This window comes from Brachycentrus maculatus, unplaced genomic scaffold, assembly GCF_059751285.1.
Source record: "Brachycentrus maculatus isolate JH-2025_06_01 unplaced genomic scaffold, ASM5975128v1 h1tg001456l, whole genome shotgun sequence".
Taxonomy (NCBI): domain Eukaryota; kingdom Metazoa; phylum Arthropoda; class Insecta; order Trichoptera; family Brachycentridae; genus Brachycentrus; species Brachycentrus maculatus.
In genome coordinates, this window is record NW_028282098.1 from 1 (window position 1) to 21430 (window position 21430).

The following is a 21430-nucleotide window of genomic DNA, read 5'->3' on the forward strand; positions in this document are numbered from 1 at the left end:
TCCCAACCCCAACCCCAACCCCAACCCCAACCCCAACCCCAACCCCAACCCCAACCCCAACCCCAACCCCAACCCCAACCCAACCCAACCCCAACCCCAACCCCAACCCCACTTTGTCAGGTAATATTACATACATTTTTTTATCAAATTTATATAAAAAATAAAATAAAATTATAATCTATAAATACATTCATCCCACGAAGACGTATTCACTGCCTTCCAAATCGAAGTGAAGGCACCCTCGACCGTTGGCAAAGTGCGAAATGACAGCTGTTTATGTTGTAATAAAATAATGTCTCGGCTATTTATTCAAATATCGGGACCAGCAAAGACCCGTTTTAATCATGGAATAAATGCATCATACGGCACTCAGGATCTAACCCAGACTTGGAAGGGCAGGCCAAGAGCAGAGGACTTGTCAGACACAGGATTAACATCTAAAAGCAGAAAAAGACGAAATGAGAAAAAGAGAGAGTCAGTACTGAGGTAAAGGGTGTAAAGATTGGGCAGACGGGTGCGAGGCTGGTTGGGAGTCAACAGTTGGAATTGGTTAAGCACCGAAATGTCGCTGATTGTGTTTCTGTCTGAGGGAATAGAGAATGAAGAAGAGATGAAGAGAATTACAGAAATTCAGTGTCTGCAGTTGCGGGAGGTTGAGGTGTCGCAGCACCGAAATGTCGCTGATGTTGTTGTGGTCTAAGGGAATAGAGAATGAAGAAGAGATGGAGGGAATTACTGAAATACAGTGTCTGCAGCTGCGACAGGTTGAGGTGTTGCAGCACCGAAATGTCTCTGATGTTGTTGCTGTCTGAGGGAATAGAGAATGAAGAAGAGATGAAGGGAATTACCGAAAGACAGTCTCTGCAACTGCGACAGATTCATGTGTCTCAGGAACTCCAGAGACTAGATCTTCAATTTTTCCAGTCGCAGGTATTGATGCTGCTATAGTCCATGCTCACCAGCACCCGCCACTTTCTTGCCCGCTCTCCCAATTTACCGGCCTTCAGGAATTCACTCACCTCAACTGATGAGTATGTCTAATGATCTTCCTCTGCCATCTTCAGGATCTGCTGCGCCATCGCCTCGTCTTCCTTGTCGAAAAACAGTTTGGCAAGTTCCACTTCGCCGGTATTTTTCAATGCTACTTGTCGATACTCGCGCTTGCCCAGAGGTCCAGTCGGTCTTTCCGCCGCCTTCTTGAGCATCTGCTCAAGTGCGAGTGTCTGTGTTCTGAGATCTCCACTGGCCTCCTTGACGACGGGCAAGTATCGATCCAGAGTCGCGCAGGTCCTGAAGTTGGAGTTGTCGCTACAGACTCCGGTCGACTCTCGTAACTTTAGGATGTGGTAGTCGAGGTTGACGATGGAGGCTTAACACTGGCGATGGTCTGTTCTGCACTGGCAGTTGTTGACGTTGCAGATGAATGGCGAGTGGGGACAGTCTTTATTGGTGCAGAGGGTGAATGCCGGTTCGTTGGAGGGGCACACGTGAGTTGGTTGGGTTGTTTAAGGATCGGGGATCATTGAGTATTTATTTTGTTTATGTTTTAATGTTGATTATATTGATAATAATTATTATAATAAATTGGGTATAGTTTTTTTTGTATGGATTCCCAATAACATCCCTTTTCTATTTTTAATACAAATCTAAAACCTACTAATTTTTTCAATTCAGTGTATTTAAAATAATTATTTTCTGGTAAAATCAAGTACAGTTCCTATCCTCTGTCATCGTTATTCTATCGATCTTTATTCACAATAATTTACTCATTAAATGGGTATCCATGTCTTTGGAGGAAAACCTATAGAAGTTTCCCCCACAGCTAAATACTGTTAAAAATAAAAAATATAATGAATATGATGGTATCAGATTACTACACCACCCATTCTATGAATTAAATCTATGTTTCGTTTTCAAATAAGTAACTACTTTGTCGGATCTCAACAATGTAGTGCTCTGAAAATATGATCTGGAGATCCTCACATTTGGAACTACTTTTTTGTACAAATCCTCCAACATTTCTATCGCAGCTGTGAATTCTTCTACTTAATTGCCATCCTGTTTGAAACGGGTTTTCCAAGATCTCATGGGCAGCCATCATCGCGTGTTTCAAAAAACTTGCCTACCTTTTCCTGCAACTAGTGACTTTTCTTGCTGGATGGGTAGATTCTGTCTTTTAAACTTGCTTGAGTTTGGCGAGTTGTATGGATATCATCGAGTTGATTTTAATATTTGGTAATTGTCTTCATTTTTTTATTTATTATTTCCTCAGTTGATAACATTATGAGCGAAATTTCGATGTATGACTGTTTCCGAATCCAGACTTTAAATCAACATCGAACCCAAGTTTTAAATTCTTATTCATGGTATTTATTTGTATTTTTCATTATGATTTTAGGCGCAAATTCTTCTGTCGAATTCTCTGCTGCCAGTCCCCTTCCCTTGGCATAACCCAGAAAGTAGTTATTGAGAATAGTTCTTTGTACTTCTTGTCATTTTGACTGTCTTCGATATCCGATTATAGTGAATAAGTCCAGACTAATATTCTGTATACTAGGTTTATATTTAGATATTTAAGCGAGGTGTCCTGACCTTGTTCAATCACCTAGTTCAACAACAAAAGCTCTTTGACTTCAATCTCCCGCCAGTTCGCGGAGACTCCTCGTGTTGAAATTGAATTTATTTTTAATCATTACATTTCTATTAATTCAGGGTTTTTGATGACTTCCTCCCTTATCAATTCGATAAAGAAGTTTCTTTTTTGTCTTTCTTTTAGTGGAATATTCCTAATCCTGATATTCGCTCGTTCGAGGTCATTCAAAACAGAATAAGGGGAGTACTTCTGTAAAATTAGACTCAGTGAGCCACAGCTGATCAAAGAACTTGTCATGGTGTGCGATGCCTCCAATAAAATTATTTCTAATACATGGATGAGGAAATGGGTATTCATTATTTTAATATTTTTAATTCTAATTTTTCAACTTATTTAAATATATTTTTTAATTATTTAATTCAAAAAGAGTATTCTAGGCAAAATCTAATGGTTGTATCATCTAAAAGACAAAATAGTGGGAGGCCCAATATCTCGTATTTACACCACGAAGAATTTGTGTTCGATGAGTACGGGCTTATCGTTGTGAAATCAACTCAATGCGGTGATAGTAAATTCAATAGGGATACAAATAATAACAATACTGGTGACCATTACAAAGTAGTGATGGAACACAATCTAGAAAGCATTAGCCATAGCGTCCAAGGCTACGAAGAAAGCAAGACACGAATGATCTTCGAAGTGATTGACAGATATCCCAACCCCAACCCCAACACCCAACCCCAACCCCTCCCAACCCCAACCCCAACCCCAACCCCAACCCCAACCCCAACCCCAACCCCAACCCCAACCCCAACCCCAACCCCAACCCCAACCCCAACCCCAACCCCAACCCCAACCCAACCCCAACCCCAACCCCAACCCCAACCCCAACCCAACCCAACCCCAACCCCGAAAGTCAGAGTTTCCCAAACTGTTTAATCAAGACAATCTATCTCTATATTTGGAAATATATACATTTAATTTATCCAATCGTAATCAATAATAATTTGAAACATAATAATAGTTACTATAAATATATATCTTTATTAAAACACACATGCAATAATAAGAAAAGTATCACCTCATCAGACGTCGACCCCATCATGAAACCGAAAGATACAACACATAGCAACGCATCTCTTGTTCCTCCACATAGCCTGTTACCTACCGCCCCAATTTCTTAGACAAGAATAAGCTGAACCTCCGTCCCGCCCATGACGCCTCCTCTGTCCAACGATAAAGGAACAGGGGCAACTACATCTCGCAAAACAATATATTCTATACCAGGAAGATCCAGATTGCTAAAAGCAAAAGGTTGCCATCTGGGTTTTTCAAGACCAGGGACTTAGCGGCACAAAGCAGCACTATCGATGTCATGATCCCGACGGCCAAAGATGCCGTAGCTACGATCGCCAAAGAGAAAAACAACACTCCCTCTTTCGGTGCAGCTCCCGAAGTCGAGTGCTGGCAATAAATGAACAAAATGATGCCAGACTATTTGCTGGGGGTGATCAATAAACTCAAAAACAAGAAAAGACATCTCACTGAGCAGAGCGTTTCTACAAAATTCGGAAACGACTCGACAACCCAGCAACCCGACCTGGAGAGTCAGAATTTATGGGGCGGCACTTTCTACAAGCGTGCCAAAATCAAAAGCACCCTCTTGCCTCCGATTTCTAAATTATCCTGAGTGGATACCGATAAACAAGTCTGGGGAAGCATTTTAATCTGAATTTCTGAATTAGTATTTTTTTTACACATTCATTCTGATCTATGATTTTTATTAAAGAGACTATGTGAACATTCAATAATAAAGTCAATAATTTAGAGTATATTAACAGACCTGTGAGGTGGAGAACCTTTCAATTATTTTTTAATTTATTTAAAAAATAATATGCTTAAATATTATTTTTTTAGGAGAAGCCCCCCCCGATTTTGTTTTCCTGTTTGGTATTGCTCACTTGCTCGACCCGTTTCTCTGGATAGCCTTCAGTGTCTTCCATATACAACTTTTTTAGTAGGGTAATGGATAATTGAAAATTTGTATTTTTACAAAAAATTATATTCAGTATTTTTATATTACTTTATACAAAAAAATATTTAATGCAAAAAATGAAAAATTAACATAATTAAAAAATACAAGAAATCAAGGAGCATAAGTTTATTCAAAACACTTTAACACTCCTCGAGCATCGAAATGCCTGGCGATGTCAATGGCACTCTTGCCGAATTTATTGACTTTATTCGGGTTGCACCCCTTCGTGAGCAGCAGCTTCACGATGTCGACATCCCCTGTCTTCACAGCGTAGTGCAGCGCCGTATTTCCCTTGCTGTCCATCAGGTCGATGTTGTACGGGTAGTACACCAGGTTGTATTAGATTTCGAAGAGGTTTCTCTCCGATATCAGTTTCATGAAATGGGCCGACATTTAACTCGAAGACAGATGGTTTGGTTTTCGCGCCTTTGACGGTAATAACACAGGCGACTGATCTTTGACTACTGGCAACGTCTCTTCTTTTGGAAGGGTAAGGGTTGCACTGGGAGAAAAAAGTGGGATTTTCCCACTGTTTGGGATCATTGTGGTCAGAAACTTCGACTTGGTCTTTCTGTGGTTAAGTTTAGATTTTCTCCTGCCTGTTTCTGAGTGGGGTTCTTTGACAAAATTGACGGTTTCCCTAAAAACGTTGTTTGTGATTACGATTTGCTCCTCGAAACAGTCGGTTTTTTCTGCTGTTTCAGAAGCTAAAAAAGGCTGAACAGACTTGAATTCACTATCACTTGGCTCGACGAGATACCTTGAGTTTAAGCTGATTTTGGCCTTGATGTCAGACTCGAGCTGGTCGTAATACTTTTTGTACTTCGACTAGAATTAGGCTTCGATATCCGAACGCATCTTCAAGGCCATTGTGAGCCTTCTCCTCTCATCTGTACCAGAGTCGGTTTCGCGAGTGAATACGTGGCTTTTGTTGGAGCGTTTCGGCGAAAGGGAGTCTTTATTTTAAGTTTTAGTGAGTGTTGGACAGATCTCTGTGTTCGTCAGGTTATTGTGCCCCCATTCTTTTTCGGTTTCTTTTTCCTCGAGGTTCTGGAAAAATTCATAAATATTTTCGGGAGTGAATTTATTGGCGTCGACCTTTGCGATGATTTTGAGTTTGGGCGAGAACTGTTTGTTCTCGTAGATGTACTTTTTGAAGTAGGTTCGGTTGTATTTATTCATGTCTTTCTTCAGGTCTTCTCGAATCATCTTCAGCTTGTTCTTCTCGGCGATGTAGTTGTCGATTTCCTGGGCTGTGCATGAGCCCGCACTGTTCTTGCTCGAAAGGTTAGCCACATTCTTGGACTGTTGCAGAATTTATTTGTACCGATATTTCTTGATGTTTGAGAGGACCTGCACGTTGCCGATGATTTTATTGTTGGAATTCCGAGTCCTCTTCGCGCTGCTCTGTTCGGTGGATGGACGGGGTCCTGATGTGTCTGGATTGTCTGTTTCGACAATGGAGTCTCCTCCCCGCATCATATTCTGTTTGCCCACTTTGTTGTCAGATTGATTGGTTTTTGTGCTGATTTTCTTATCCACGAGTGTTTGTGGGATGCTATTGTTGTTATGGTTATTATCAGGATGTTGGCCTTCGCTCAGATATTGTTTCTAGTAGCCAAAGTCAAGACTGTACTTTGGGACTGAACTTCCCATTTTCTGATGGATGGATCTGAAAGCATTCGACTCAGCCCTGTTTTCCTTATCCTTATCCGCGGTCCTCGGAAGTTCGGAAGTCTTGTGGTTCTGATGGCCAAAGATGTTCACCCCCGCACCACCAGGATGTGCGTTGACAGTCGAAGGATTGTTGTGATGCTGATTTCGAAGTTTCCTGAAATTGTATTTAGTGCGCGTGAAGGTATCCCGAAAGACGAAGGCATCGAAATTGTCCTCCATGTGATTGAGGTTTTAGGCGAGCTGAGCAGGAAGAATAAGAGCGTCAGGCAACAGTTTGCAAAGATCCAAGCCTTCTTTCTTTTGTGACTTTTAAGAATGAGGATTGTTGTTATCCTTGGGGAGATTAGATATAAGCATCAAATATAGATGGGTATCTGTTTATTTATTTTGGAGAGAGAGAGAGATGCGTAAGATTGAAGATCCAATAAGGTATGAAGATGAGGTATATAAAATATCGATTTCTTTGTCGAAAATATTTTATATAAAAATATTTTTTTCTCTTATTCTTTAATATTTCTTATCGAACATTATTTTTATTCTTTGAGAAGGAATAAAAAATTAATTAAAATATTCAGTATAATTTTACTCGAATTGTACACAAATATACAAACTTATACCTTAACAGATAATTAATAATTTAGTGAGTAATGACTTGTTTAAAAAAATATTGAAAGAAGGCTTTGCTCACAATAAAATCTTATTGAAAAGGTAACGATTTAAGCGAAGAGCCTGTACTTAGTCGGAAAGCAGTACCTCAAAATGTCGAAATAATTCAGATATACCAAAATATGTCCATCTTTTGAAAATTATACAATCAATACTGACAAATTTATTGATTTTATTATGTTACACATCTATATTCCATATATACAAATATTTAGGATTTGCAATTTGTTAAAATTGTAAAAATTAACCCTTAAAAAAAACACTTATATTTACAATAAAAAAAATCCTGGAGTTAGGTATTTAATTATAAGTTTATTAAGTTATAAACCCACACCCATATGTGGCCAAAATGTTTCATCGTAGTACTACTGTTAAGCGGACTGGCTGCTCAAGCAGTCGACAAAAAGTACTGTTTGGTCACAGGTCCACTCGAGGTCGATTGTTCATGGTATCAGAGTTGCTTTGAAAGGCTCTTTTAATGCGGACCCCAAGGCTACCCAATTGGCTACGGCTTTAAATATTGCAATAAATTTGCAAATGCTGTCTTTCCTCCAAAAGCAGAACTCTGGGTAAATAAGACTCTAATCTGCCTGAAGCAGTAGCTTGTGCCACTCCTCGAGTTTCGGCTGAGTGATAGGGAAGTATCATGTGAGGATGCTCGGCGAATCGCCTTTGACACGCATCCGAGATGCTACACACATAGCGGGTTCTGTGAGTTGTTTTTGAGCGGAACGTTTGGAGAAAGAATGGCCATTTTAAAAGGACTCCTAAAAGTCTTTGAGTTCAAGGATTTCTAGAGTTTGATGGCAATAAAACAGGTATTTCAAACAGTCGGAATATGTATGAAAAAGGTATTGGCAGTCTCGCTCGACTAACCACATCAATCTCGGCCTTCTCTGACGTCTCATGCGTCGTGAAATTTAAACAAAAATATTGTTTTTACGATTGATAATCATATTTTCGTACTTCATAATAATTGTGATTTTTTTTTTTTTTTTTTGATGTTTTATATTTTGGTGTATTTGAATATGTATATTGTTATTACGTTATTTCTCTCTATATCATTTCAAGATTATAATAATAAACTCTAAATGTATATTATGAATATTTCGGGTAAAACATACAAAATAATAAAACTTCAAGAACAAAACACAAACATGAGAATTATTGTGGATTCTTCTTTGGTTGTTTTGAAGATCGTATAAGATATATATCTATGTATATCAGTAATGACAGAACAGAAGATATATCTATGTCAGTAATGAGAGAACAGTCCATGCATTAGATGGTCTGCACCCACTTTCTGCTAATTCACTAAAGAGTCCAACTCATGCTGCAATATCTCGTTTCTCCGGGATTCGTGGAACAGACGCTCATGAACCACTCTGATCTGCTCTTAGAGCTCCCTCTCTCTATTTTACAAATCTTTTTCGTAGGATAGTTCCCGCATATAGAGTGTGGCCGTGTATTGTCTGATCTACTCTTCTTTATCCCGAATACGACTCCTCAAATTCTCAGCCTGGTTAGCTTCGGAAATTGATGGCCTTGTTTTGAGTGACAATCTAGGATTGCTGCTGTAGTTGTTATTGGAAAATTGGGCAGTCGCCAAGGCTGGATGATTTTGGAACATGGATGAGTTCGAGATTGAAGGTTCATCTTGAAGGAATGAAGAAATCGTGTCTGGGATATACCGGCTTCGCGAGTCATCATCAGGATTGTATTTAGAGTTGCTCATATTTAGTTGGAATCTCTTCAGTTTATCTTTCACAGGATTCATTTTGAAGTAAGTTCTGTTCTGTTTGGTTTGTTTTTAATATAATACAATACAAATAAAAAAAGTAATTGTGTACTAACAATTCTTATCGTTGACAACGTTTGATGAGAAAGTTTTTTATAACTATTTTTTATATATATATAATGTATATAGATATTTATATATATTCTTAAGCTATTGCTTTTATATTTGACTGAAATTTAAAACTTATAAAAAATAGTAATATGTATATATATATTTTGTAATTAAAAAATAATAAAACTAGTACTTCTCTAATAAAAATATCTATGTTTCATAGATTTTACAAAAAAATATAATACTGGTGAAACGAAATTAAAACAATTCTTATTTTTTTTTAATTACTTTTTTAATATTTGTTATTTATTTTAGCAAAAAATCTTACTTTATTTATTTTTGATGGTCAACCTCAAATCCTTTGACTTCTTCAGAAAAATCCAATCGGATGTCCACGCAGGTTCGGCGACTGGAGGATTTTTCACGATCATTGCCTTGGTCATCGGTGCAGTTCTACTCCTGCATTCCTTCCACGACCACTATCGCGAACACTATTTCACCTAGCTCATCATCAAAACTGACTAAAACTAAAAATTACCAATCCAGATCGATATGCTAATGACCAAGTGCCCATGTGACAGTAAATAAATAATAATAATAATAAACACTTCTATTCGCCTAAGCATCAATTTTTAATATTTTCAGCATTACCAAAAATAAATATAATTACTTTTTAATGCATTTTTCTTATATATTTTATTTAAATGTAACTATATAGTGCTTGCAATCAAATTTCATGACGAAGTATAATATGAATAAAGTGGGATAGAGTTTCAGCTGCAAAGACAGCGAGTCTCAAAAGACGGAATCATTACACCGTACCTGAAGGTACCCGATAGGACCACGGAAGTCGAGAATCTCATAAAAGCTATTGATGCTGAACAGGGCTGTCGGGTGTCAGGGATTCTCCAGATACCGAAAACCCCAGGGTCTATCCGGATAGACCAGAGCGGAAACCACTTCATTATGAAATAAATCCCCAGCCATGTGAATAAACTCAAAGCCAGCTATAGACTCAACAAACTAATCATCGGAACTAACGATAAGGATATCGACTTGCCCATCTATCATGTTTCAGAGTAATAGAGAGAGAACAAAATATACAATTTTGTATTACATTTATTTATGAAATTTATTTACATTCCCTCCCCATATTGTTTAAATTATTATTTTATTATTATTATTATATTTTATATAGATCTATTGGACGATATGTAATGGATCTTGAGGGTTATCATCGCCAAAAATAGTTTGTTCAGGATTTCAGTGAAGATACATCAGAGGATGACTTCATCAGCCACATCAAAATCATTCCTGTCAGGGTTGTTAACCAATAAACTCACAATTCGGCTGTCGAGCAATACCGGTATTCGATTCGTTCGGGGAGGGCTGGAAAGCAAGAGTTCCTGCCAAGCATTACATTTTTGTTCGAGATTTAGCCTATCAATATAATGTATAAAAAAATTGAGCCCTCTTCTTACAAACTTATTGTCAAAGTAAAAAAAAATATTATATATACAAATAATATATATACAGAGCATGATTATTTTTTTAAATGTCTATCTACTTTTTTTTTGAAATTGCGAATAACTGATGAATAATCTATATTTATATTTACAAAAATAGGTCTTCGCAATTATTGGAGGAGCCTTTGCTACGATTGGAATCGTAAATTCGATAAGTCAAAACCTTGCAGACATATTCAAAAAGCTTAAGTGATCTCTAAAAATATATAATTATTATTGTTATATCAATGTTATTATTATTATTATGTCTAGATCATCATATATATATCAGATAATTATTTTTTTATAATTATTCGGAAAAAATAAACTAAAAATCAAAAATATATATATATAAAATATTTCAAAGATATATGTATTTTTTTAATAAAATCCTAATATAAAATATTCACTTTGACTATCAGAAGTTTAAGTCGAACACATCGTTATCTTCGTCCATCGGCATATTCATGTTTGCACTGCTCATGTGTTTCTTCTTCTTTTTCCGCATCTCGTTCATTCGCTTCTCCGCAGGTGCCTCAAGCCGTTGCAAATATATCTTCTCAGCATCGAGTCTAATGTCGCCAACTGGTTTCGGCTTGATCTTCGGAAGTCTCTTCTTTTTCTTGCGTCTTTCTTCTCGGATCTCGTTGTCATCATCGTTGCCCTCGGATTCGTCATCCTCTTCATTATGCTCGATAAGGTTAGTGATGGAGTCTTGCTCTTTCGGCAAATGGATTTTGAGGGGACTTCTGGCTTTGAGAAAACCAATGCCATCAGTCCTCGACATGTTATTGATCTCATTGTGATGCCGGTCTTCTCCTCTCATTGAATGAAAATCTGACATGTTATCATGAGCACCGTTGTTCCCCTCACCCAGCTTATCGATATTTTTGTTCACCATATAAAAGGGATTTTTGTCTTTCCCGTAGAGTTTGTGGATGAGTTCTGGGTTAAAATCCTTACCTTTTTCGACAAGCTTTTTGAGAATCTGAGGATCGTTATTTCCTTTACTGAAGAGATCGACGAAGAGCTCGGGGTTGCCAAACATTTTGATTATCAAATTGGGGTCAGTTTTTTTGTCTTTCTCAAACAGCATTTTGATAGCTTCGAAGTTGAGGTTTTTGGTTTCGGGGCTAAAAGAAAACATTTTCTGCAAGTCGATGTCCGATGTGTTCATCATGGTTTCCGCGAAGAGCTTCATATCGGTATTCGGATCCGAGAGCACAGCGTGCAAAAAGGCAGGATCAAGATTGAAGCCCAGGATTTTTTATGCTAGTTCGGGGTTCGCCAAAAAGTCTTCCAGGTGCTTGGGATCGAGATTATTGATATCTTTTAAGAGCCTTTTAAGGTTTTCAATGGCTGTTGGATTATCTGAAGACATTATATTTTCTATGGTTCTTTAGACGAATTCATTTTTAACAAGCTTTCCAATTGCCTTGAAATCGAGAGTGGGGTCACTTAGAAATTTGGCAGTGTTTGGATTTGCCATCATTTTCTCAAATATGTCGGGCCTGATGTGATTCGCAGCTTATTTGAGGTGTTTAATATCCATTTTCGAGTTTGATCCCAGGATGCTTGAGATCAAATTTTTATTATCTGCCGACTCGCCCAATAGTTTTTTGAGAGCATTTAGTCCTCCTCCTCCAGCACCTCCAGGTGACCCAATTTCATTTGATGTCTTTCCTAACAATTATTTGAGTTTTTAGTCGGAGGCAGGTGAATCTTTTCCCAGAAGATTCCTTACAAATTATTCACTTACCTTGCTATTTTGCTAGAAGATCTGTTTGATGAGTTAGGGATTCTTTAGCCCGTCCTTTCCAAATAGCCTCTTAAACAACACAGGATCGAATTTTTACCCATCAAACATATTCTTAAGTTTTTCAATGTCCGGATTGGCATCTCTTCCCAAGAGGGCCTCAAGGACTTCTGGGTCGACATCTTCATTGATGAGCTTCTTTAGGAGGTCTGTTGGAAAGTGACTGTATTTTCCCATTATTTTTTTTAGGACCTCGGGATTATATGATCGCTATTTTCCAAGGAGCTTTTTTACCAACTACTTATTTAGTCCTTTATCGATCGCCATTTCTTCAAGTTTTTTCAACTCTTTGTCACTTATCGGCCTGTCTTTGGTTGACTTAAAATTCTTTACGAGATTAAGAGGATTTCCACCATCTTTGTCTTTTGGATCGAGCTCTTTGCTGAGGATGATCTTATCCTAGAAGGTCACATCGATCTGCTCCAAGGCATCCTATTCCTCTCTGCGCCTTCTTTAGTCTTCCTCTTTCTTCCTCCTTTCCTCCTCTTCTTTCTTCTTCTTCCTGATTGCCTCTTCTTCTTCCTCTCTCCGTCTCCTTTCCTCTTCTTTCTGCCTTCGCTCCTCCTCCTTCTTTCGGAGAATTTCCTATCTCTCCCGCTCTTTGAGCCGAATATCGAAACTTTCGTCGTTCACCACTTTGTCTTCATCCTCCAATAGCCTCCTTCGCTTGTTCAGAAATCCACTTCGATTGCCATTCGCCATCTATTCTCCCAATCGAAACAACTCCGATAGTCAGGAAGAGACTTTTCTTTCTCCTCTTCAGGCTCTTACAGCTTGTTGAGATGTCCAAACTTGTTCGGATCGCAAAAATTGATCTTTCTCAGCAGCTTATCCTGTTATCGTTGGTTGTAGAAAGCAGTTTTGACTCTCCTTCTGGACTCTTCGACTGCCTGCTCCCATGAATTTCGATACTTTCGGTTGGGATCTCTTCGCCTCTTCCGTTCTGTTTTGGGGTCCTCCTCGATATTGATCAACGACGAATCTTGACTCAGAGCCTGATAGTTCTCTGCTATCCCCAACTCCTACCTGGACTGATCAAAGTAAGTCTATGGTTTCTGGCAATCCATTACCAGTAAGATCATGGTTATGGATCCAATGATAACAGCATCAACGCAGCTGTAATACGTCTGGTCTCTGATTCGCTTCAAGTAGACGAGGGCTCCCGACATTGCAACCATTGGCAACGACATACCGACAACGGTCGAGTAAGTCCATTTTTTCGTCCAAGAGAGGAGTTCTGTCCCGCTGGTGTAAAAACAGTTTAGATTATTCTTTCCGAATGCCTTTCCGTAAATCACTCTGTAGAATCTATGGGTAAAGCAAGATAACAATCCTACTGCATATATAGTTAGTTTGCTGCTCTAAATCTTTTATCTCCAAATCTAGAAACCTTGGTCATCAGCGCAAAATATCCTCCAGGTTCTGTAATAAAAAACACTGCCACATACTACGCTAATCACTATGACTACTGTCCCAATAGCCAAATAGGTCATTGTGTTGGATAACTCGTAGTCGTAGAGCACAATATAGCTGAGGATGCACCAAGAGACGAGTTCGAACAAACTGCAAATTGCAGCCATCGTGGTAATGAACTCGGAGTTTCTTTGAAGGTATTTTCCAAAACCAATCACGATGGCGAGAGCGAGGCTGAATAGGCTGCAGGGAAAGAAGACAATCCTGCCGATAATAGGCTCGATGCATGTACCAGTACTGGAGACGCCGATCATACCATCAGGACATTGGGCAACGCAGGTAGACCGAAAAAGGAATTTTCCATTGAAGCAACTCGAGCAATTGTAAGAAAATACTGAGCAGGTCAAACAGGTTGAGTCACAAGCATAACATTGGTAGTTTGATGTCGCAATGGGAGCTTGGGTTGGACAGGATAAGTAACACCCTCCTGCATAATAATAGTAGCCAGCCATGCAGACTGAGCAGGAGAAGGCGTCAGTACAGACCAAGCACTGCCCACAAGAGACGCACTTCCCATTGTAAATACCAGTATCAGCAGGGCAAGAACTCACGCAAGATCCATTATAATATAAACCAGCGGAACAGCTTGTGCAATTTGAAGCGGCCCCCGAACATGTAGAGCAGGGGCTACTACATGAAGAGCAGCTGGAGATATTACCGAAGTATCCATCAGGACAGATAGAGTAGCAAGTATTCCCAAGAAAATAGTACCCTAAAACACAGGTGCCACAACTTGTAGCCGAAGTGCAGGAGGAACACGATGAGTTGCAAGAAACACAGTTCGAACCCGACGTGTAAGTTCCCGTGGGACATGTCAGGTAGCATTGGTTATTGTAGTAGATACCTGAAGAACAAGAAGTGCAATTAGTGGAAGTGTTGGCACAAGTCCCACAGGATGAATCACAAACGATGCAGTTTGTTCCGTAGGAATACCATCCAGGTGGGCATGAGGTAAGGCATGTCGTCAAATAATAGTAGTAATTGGCAGCACAGGCAGAACATGCAGAAGCCGAAGAACAGACAGTGCAGTTCGAGGGGCAGGTGACGCAGTTGGGAGAACTCAAATAAGTGCCTGTGGGGCAGGTGCTAACGCAGCTTCCACTAGAATAGTACAAGCTAGAAGTACAAGTGCTGCAATAAGTAGAATTGGTGCAGGAACCACAGGGCGCCACGCAGGATGTACACACTGAATTGTTGGCATAGAATGTTGCGGGACAGGTAGCTAGACAACCGTTGTTATGTAAGTTATAGCCAGTCGTACAGGTGGAACAGTTGGTGCCAACACTTGTGCAAGCAACACAAGGGGATGTGCACAGGGTGCAGGTGTTGTTTGAGGACTCAGTATAATAGCCGCTGGGACAGGAGGTTCCGCAGGCATTATTATAAAAATATGTACCAGAGGTAGCACATGATGTACAGTTCGTGGAACTAGTGGCGCAATTTCCGCAGGGGGCTTGACAATCGAAGCAAAAAACTCCATTCTGATATTTTCCACTCGGACAGTTTTGAACACATACATTAGAATAGTAGAGATAAGAAGTGATACAAGATGTGCAATTGCTTCCTGTGTTCGTGCAAGTAACGCAAGGACTTGTGCAAGCATTACAAGTCAAATTGGAACTTTCAGGATATGTTCCACTGGGACATGATAAACTAGTCACACAAGTATTACTCGACAGATATAATGAGGAACAAGTGGTACAGTTAGTCGAAGTTGTGCAGGTAGCGCAGGGAGAAACACAAGCATTACAAACTCCATTGGAAGCGTTGTAGTAAGTAGAAGGGCATGTGCTGGAGCAGCTGGTTCCAGAGAGCCAGTTCCCTGTAACGCAAGAAGAGCAAGCAGAAGAAGAAGAACAAGTGCTGCAGGGGCTGACACATACTTGGCAGACGGAGTTGGAATCTGCATATTTACCAGTAACGCAAGAGGAACTACAAGTTAACAGAATGGGATCATAGTCAATAAGGGCATTAGGAGGGGGTAGACACGAGACACAATTCGTTGAAGATGTGGAACACTGTTTACAAGGAGAAACACAGAATACGGTTACAACTAGACCACTCGTAATCGAGGAGATCGGAGTTGTAGAGTAGTAGTAAGTGACAGTCAATGTCGAAGAAGTGGGGAGAAGTAGGGCAGTATGACTGAGTTTAAAGTGATAACAACATTCGATACACTCAATCCTATTCCTATAATTTTGTAAGAGGTAGAGTTTATTGGAGTGCAGGATGTCCCTGCTGTGGAGACACAGGATGTCCCTATTGTGAAATCAGAAGGAATAGTTATGACAAGATTAGTATTTGAAGCTATCAAGTTTGAAGTGACCGCGAATGTAGTCGAAACAGTGATGGTAATATTGGAAGCAGTGTAGAGAGCAATACTATTATCTGATTTTATACTAATAGAAGTGAGGGTATCTGGAGTATAGCTGACGCTAATGCTTGAGAGGGCCTCCATTAAATACCCACCGCTGGATTTAGAGTTCATACTAAATATTACGCTTTGGGAAAGGTCATAATTTTGGATGGAAGACACTGTAAAGCGAATAGAATAGTTGGAAGGAAAAGTTGTGAAAGTTAAAGTCAAGATGACTGCTGTAGAATTACTTGTGCAGGATACTGAAGATATTCCATTGATGGCTGTGCATACTGGAATCGCAGGAGGAGTCATTACGCTAGGAAATGTTAGAATTAGAAAGTCTCCTGTTGCGTGAGCGACACTAAAAGTCACATCAAATGTGTAAGTGGTGGATTGATGGACGACGCTGTTTGCAAGAGTGACGACGACGGCTGTCATTGCAGCTTGAGTTGTCATTGTGACTTGCATGGTGGTAAGTGTAGTGTTAAGGTAATTTATCACGTTTCCAGACGAGTCATAGCTGTAAAAGTAAAACGCATTGGAGGGCTGGAAAGAAGATGGATTCTTAATGTGACTCAATTGGAACTGAAGCGGACTGGAAGTTGAATGTAAGGAAAGGACGAAACAGCTGCTGAAGGTCACAGTGGAAGAAACTGTAACTATTGAACAAGTAGCTTCGAGTGAGGAACTCACAATTGTCAGTGCAGTCGAACCTGAAGTGAAAGAAACAGAGGTGGGAAAGATCACACTAAAACTGCCACCTATTGGAATAGGGTCAGTAAGAGTGATCGAAAAGGAGTAAGAAGTAACAGCCGCAACTTGAAAGGAGGTGGGAACCACAGTCGCCACGGCTATTGCTTTGGCTAAACTAGTGACCGTCAGTCCAGCGAGGTTTTGATCAACGAGACTATCATAAAGACTATCATAATATGTATAAAACTTGAAGTCTGAAGTTGTTAATGCCGAGGAAGGATTGGTGACTGAAGTAACAGTCGCTGTCAGAGAGGAGCCACCCGTTAATGATCCAGTAAGCGTTATGGTGACATTGTTCGAGGAAGCGGAGCAGCTAGATCCGGAAATGGTGGAAGAGCAGGTCGAACTGCTTAATGTAAGTTCTGCTGGAAAGACAATCGATATAAAACTGCCAGATATTAAACCATTGATAGTTGTAATCCCAACGGTATATGTTGTGATTGAGTTAATTAACATATTTGTTCCTGAAGCACTCACGGTTACTATGCTGCCGGCAGTTATGGCGGGACTTACTGATGAACTATCCACACTGTAAAATATCCCCGATACTTTTATCATCGAGGTAAAGACCAGAGAGAACGACCTAGTGGACGGAGGATTCGCGAAAGTAAAGTTTTGAATAGTGACGGTCGCATTTTGAGAAATATTGCTTGCGACGAAACCACTCAAGAGAATAGTAGTAGTGTTTGATACTTCAGGAGTTAGGGAACCTGTATAGGTGGCCCCAAAAGATGTCGGAAAGGTCAACTGCATATAGCCTCCCGAAGCCGGTAACGGATTAGTGAATTTAATTGCAGGCCTTACTAAGGTATTTGAACCTGAAATGCTTCTAACTGGAAAATTTACAGTTAGGCTTCCGAAACTATTCGTAGTGCTCGCTGACAAAGTGTTAGAGCTGCAGGTCATGCTAGTTTTTGAAGAATACAGTATGGTAAAGCCGTAAGGACCGTTTGGTTGGGTTGAGGGTGGGTTGCGAAGGTTCGAAATTTTGAATGAAACAGTGGATCCTGCAGTGACTCCGCTGGAAAATGCTGAGGTTATTGTTATCAGTTCGCTGGTGACGGGCTTCGCAATCGTTCCGGTCGTACTATTTACACATGAAGCACCAGAATCAAAGTTCTATGGTATTGTGAACAGGAAAAATGAGAATAAACAAATAAACATACCTGAACAGAAACACAAGATATTGAGGACACGAAGTTGGTGTAGTTGACACAACCCCATGGGACGAAAGAAATCTGAAGAGAACTGCCCATTGGTATGGCTTGTGTTGCCACAAAGGACATAGTTACAGTTGAGGTCGCTCCGACCACAGTCGTGCTGGGTGTGAGTGTGCAACTGCTTAGTGTAGAGGCAGTATAAGTTAAATAAAAATTGCCATAAGCTATCGCTGTTCCTGAGCTATAAATATAAACTTGGACGAGTTCTGATACAGCACCTGCGGGATTGTTAATTACAAACTATAAATTTTAAAAAACATATAAATATATTTATGGATTTCAAAAAATAATGAAAACAGTATAACAAAAAAAACTATACGGAGAGTTGGAGGAAGGTAAGAGTTGCTCCAGTGGAGAATATGCTGGCCATATTTACAAAATATTGTGTGGTTGTATTGGTAGCATAACAGGCTGTGGAAGTGGCTGCACTAGAGGCGGAGATGGAAGCTGCACACCCCGACAAGGTGGAAGCCGTAATGTTGTACATATTGGAGAAGTAGATCTGGATAAGAGAACCTGCAGGCACTACAGTGCTGCTGAGGGAGAAGTTAAATGTGTAGGTGACTGAAGGGGTAAGAGTCAAGGTGGAAGTCAAGGACTGGACTGAAGGTGTAAGTGTATCTGTTTGGTAAGTCTTGACGAACAGGGCGATTAAAAAGCAGAGAATCCTACAAATACTGTACATCTGCGAGTAAATTATGGATAGAGTTAACTGTGAATTAAGTTTTTCAGAAGAGTAGGATGCACCAATAAATAACGAGACTATTATATATATATTATAATAATGATAAAAATATTCATTTTATTAGGGATCAAATGGTAAATAATATATAATCTAATTTATTCTGATTAATATTCTTTTTCTGTTATAATATTTTGAATTTACTATTTATTTATTTTTTTATGAGAATTATAAAAATATAATATTTATAATTTAAATATTTATACATCATTTGTGATCCTTTAATTTAATGCCAACCTGCTTTGATTTGGATTGAGGTCTGATTTAAGGCTTCAGATTTCTCGGAGTTATGTCTCGCTGATTGTCCTTTTGCTGCTTTATGCAGTTAATTAAAGCCGTGAAGTTGGGTTTCGCAACCGAATTAGTCGCGAGGCCAGTGGGAATCGTAGCTTTCAGATTTATAGGCTGTTTTTTGTTCGTGATGTTTGGGCTTTTACTTGACGCTTTTTTGAGGAGACCCGTGTCCTTTAAGGCATTCTGTGACGAAAGAGGCCAGTGCTGTTGATGTGGTTGTTGCTGCTGTTGCAACTCTTTCACATATTGGTGAGTCATATCCTTGAGTCCTGCTCGAACAGTATCAACCTTGATGTCTTGTCTCACCACCTTCCCTGGACCTTTAAATGAATGGCGTTATTTGCTTCGACTTGTTTGGTAATCATCCTCGGCCCCTCCTGTCCTAATATACTCGCTTCTGTTGTTTATATTTTCTTTGTGCTCATACACCCCACCTTTCGCCATCATCATGACGTTTGAGGCATTGTTCCCGATCATTCCATGGAACCCAATCGAAGCATTGCTCGTGACAGTATTATTGAAGGCTTGTTTTCTAAACATACTTGCCTGCGTCTTTTCAAGCTGTTCCAACGCGCTGACCATTAAAGTTCTTTCGTCTTGTTCCTCTGGGTGCTTAAATGTGTATCCTATAAAATTGAAGTCTTTTTTGAAGTTTGGTTGTTGCTGGAGCTGACAGTCGTTTTCCCAAGCTTCTTCCTCTTCATAATGGTCGAAGTTCGAGACATCGGTCTCAGACTTAAGTTAAGGCACAAAAGGGGGTCTCGATTCAGCCAAAGTTTTCCAGTTAAACCCTTTGAACCAGACGTGATTCTTGATTTCGGAAACTCCATTTTTGCCGAGTCTATTATGTTCTTCGCACACCAACCTTTGGATAAGATCGACCACTTCATCGCTCAGTCCAATCTAACTAGGAAAAACTAGATACTACTCATGGTGCTAAATCTTGTAATATATCTATTCGTTGGTATCAGACGAAAAGGGAGCGTAGCCAACAAGCATTTAATAAAGAATGACTCCGATCGACCACCAATCTACGGTTTACATATACCCGGACTGTCTGAGCATTTCGGGAGCAATGTAGTCAGGGGTTCCCACAGCGCTGTAGGCAAGCTGTCTGTTTCTATTTTTGAAGTTTTTTTTCTTTATCTCATGAAGATTCTTCAAGTAACTCTACTGTTTGGGAATGTTCTGTAGCTCAGACTCTCTCTGGCCATGAATTCTTTTGCTTGGATCGATGGGCCTGATTTCTGCCTGCTTGCATAATCCAAAGTCACTCAACTTGATATGTCCACGGTTGTCAATGAGAATGTTGTCTGGCTTCAGATCCCTGTGGATGTAGTTCATCTTATGGACTGATTCGATTGCCAGTATCATCTCGCCAATGTAGAACTTGGACTATTATTCACTCAATATATTGCGCTTGATTAGTAGAGTCATGAGGTCTCCTCCTTGAAGGAACTCCATGACGAGGTAAAGGTAGATATCGTCCTGGAAGGAGTATTTGAGACTGACTATCCAAGGATTTCCGTGGACGAGCACGTTCCTTTCGGCTCGGATATGAGAGACTTGGTTTTTCTTAACCATCTCTCGTTTCTTCAAACGCTTAATGGCGACCACTTCTCCAGTCTTTCGCTACCGGCACAGTCTAACCTCTCCGAATGCTCCTTTACCAATGACAGCCAAAGATTCGAAATCCTGTGTAGTTATTTTAGCACGTCTGGTTATATATATATAATTAAAATTATAATGTTGTGTTTTGTTTGCTATTTTTGGATTGTCTGTTTACTTTTTTCTGAGGAGTTCAGATTATTTTGGATGATTTGATTTCTAACCTTCTATTTCTACGGTTATGAAAGCCTGAGGTCACTGATTTTTTATTCGAACATCGACCAATTCTTTTTTTTTTATTCTTCGTCTCGCTTCATCATTGAGTACCTAAAAAAATATGGGGAGTATTAGCAAAAAATATTATTGTTATTAAGAATGAATTGTTTATTTCTTTCTACTTGTTTTCGATGTATTATCTTGCAGCATCAACTTTTTATTTAGTTTGAGCACTGATCTTGAACTCACTTTTGTCAGCCATTTATTTATGTATAAAGATATATTATTTGTATTTCTATATTTGAATTTATTTCTGTATTATTTATATATATATATTTTTAACAGTCATATTTATTTATTAATCTTAAAAAATAAAAAACATTATTAATATTTTTTACATAAAATTATATTAAATCATCTGTTAAAAAAAAAAATATTTGATTAGGGTTTGTTTATTCCAGTATGTTTTTTTAGAAACCATTTTTTATATTACATTTATTGCCAAACTAAATAAAATATATATTACTTGTGAAAAGTAAACATCCACCATAACGCATATTATTAATAATTCTCCTTCTTTAAAAATTATTTAAACTTATTGGGTTTCAAAATCGTCCAGTTTTT

The 21430-nt window shown here is 39.2% G+C and overlaps 3 long non-coding RNA genes across 3 annotated transcripts; 1 reads left to right on the top strand and 2 right to left on the bottom strand.

Annotated features, from left to right (window-relative positions):
* Positions 1–9170: 9170 nt before the first annotated feature.
* Positions 9171–10583, top strand: LOC148298978 (uncharacterized). The gene is made up of 4 exons (XR_015839132.1): positions 9171–9400; positions 9539–9899; positions 10019–10316; positions 10447–10583. It is a non-coding gene; the product is annotated as an uncharacterized LOC148298978 (long non-coding RNA).
* Positions 10584–17529: 6946 nt separating this feature from the next.
* LOC148298979 (uncharacterized) lies at positions 17530–18641 on the bottom strand. Its single transcript, XR_015839130.1, has 3 exons — positions 18266–18641; positions 17893–18186; positions 17530–17845 (listed from the first exon to the last, which is right to left on the bottom strand). It is a non-coding gene; the product is annotated as an uncharacterized LOC148298979 (long non-coding RNA).
* A 391-nt stretch (positions 18642–19032) lies between these two features.
* On the bottom strand, positions 19033–21044 carry LOC148298980 (uncharacterized). Its single transcript, XR_015839131.1, has 3 exons — positions 20989–21044; positions 20769–20917; positions 19033–20699 (listed from the first exon to the last, which is right to left on the bottom strand). It is a non-coding gene; the product is annotated as an uncharacterized LOC148298980 (long non-coding RNA).
* Positions 21045–21430: the final 386 nt, after the last annotated feature.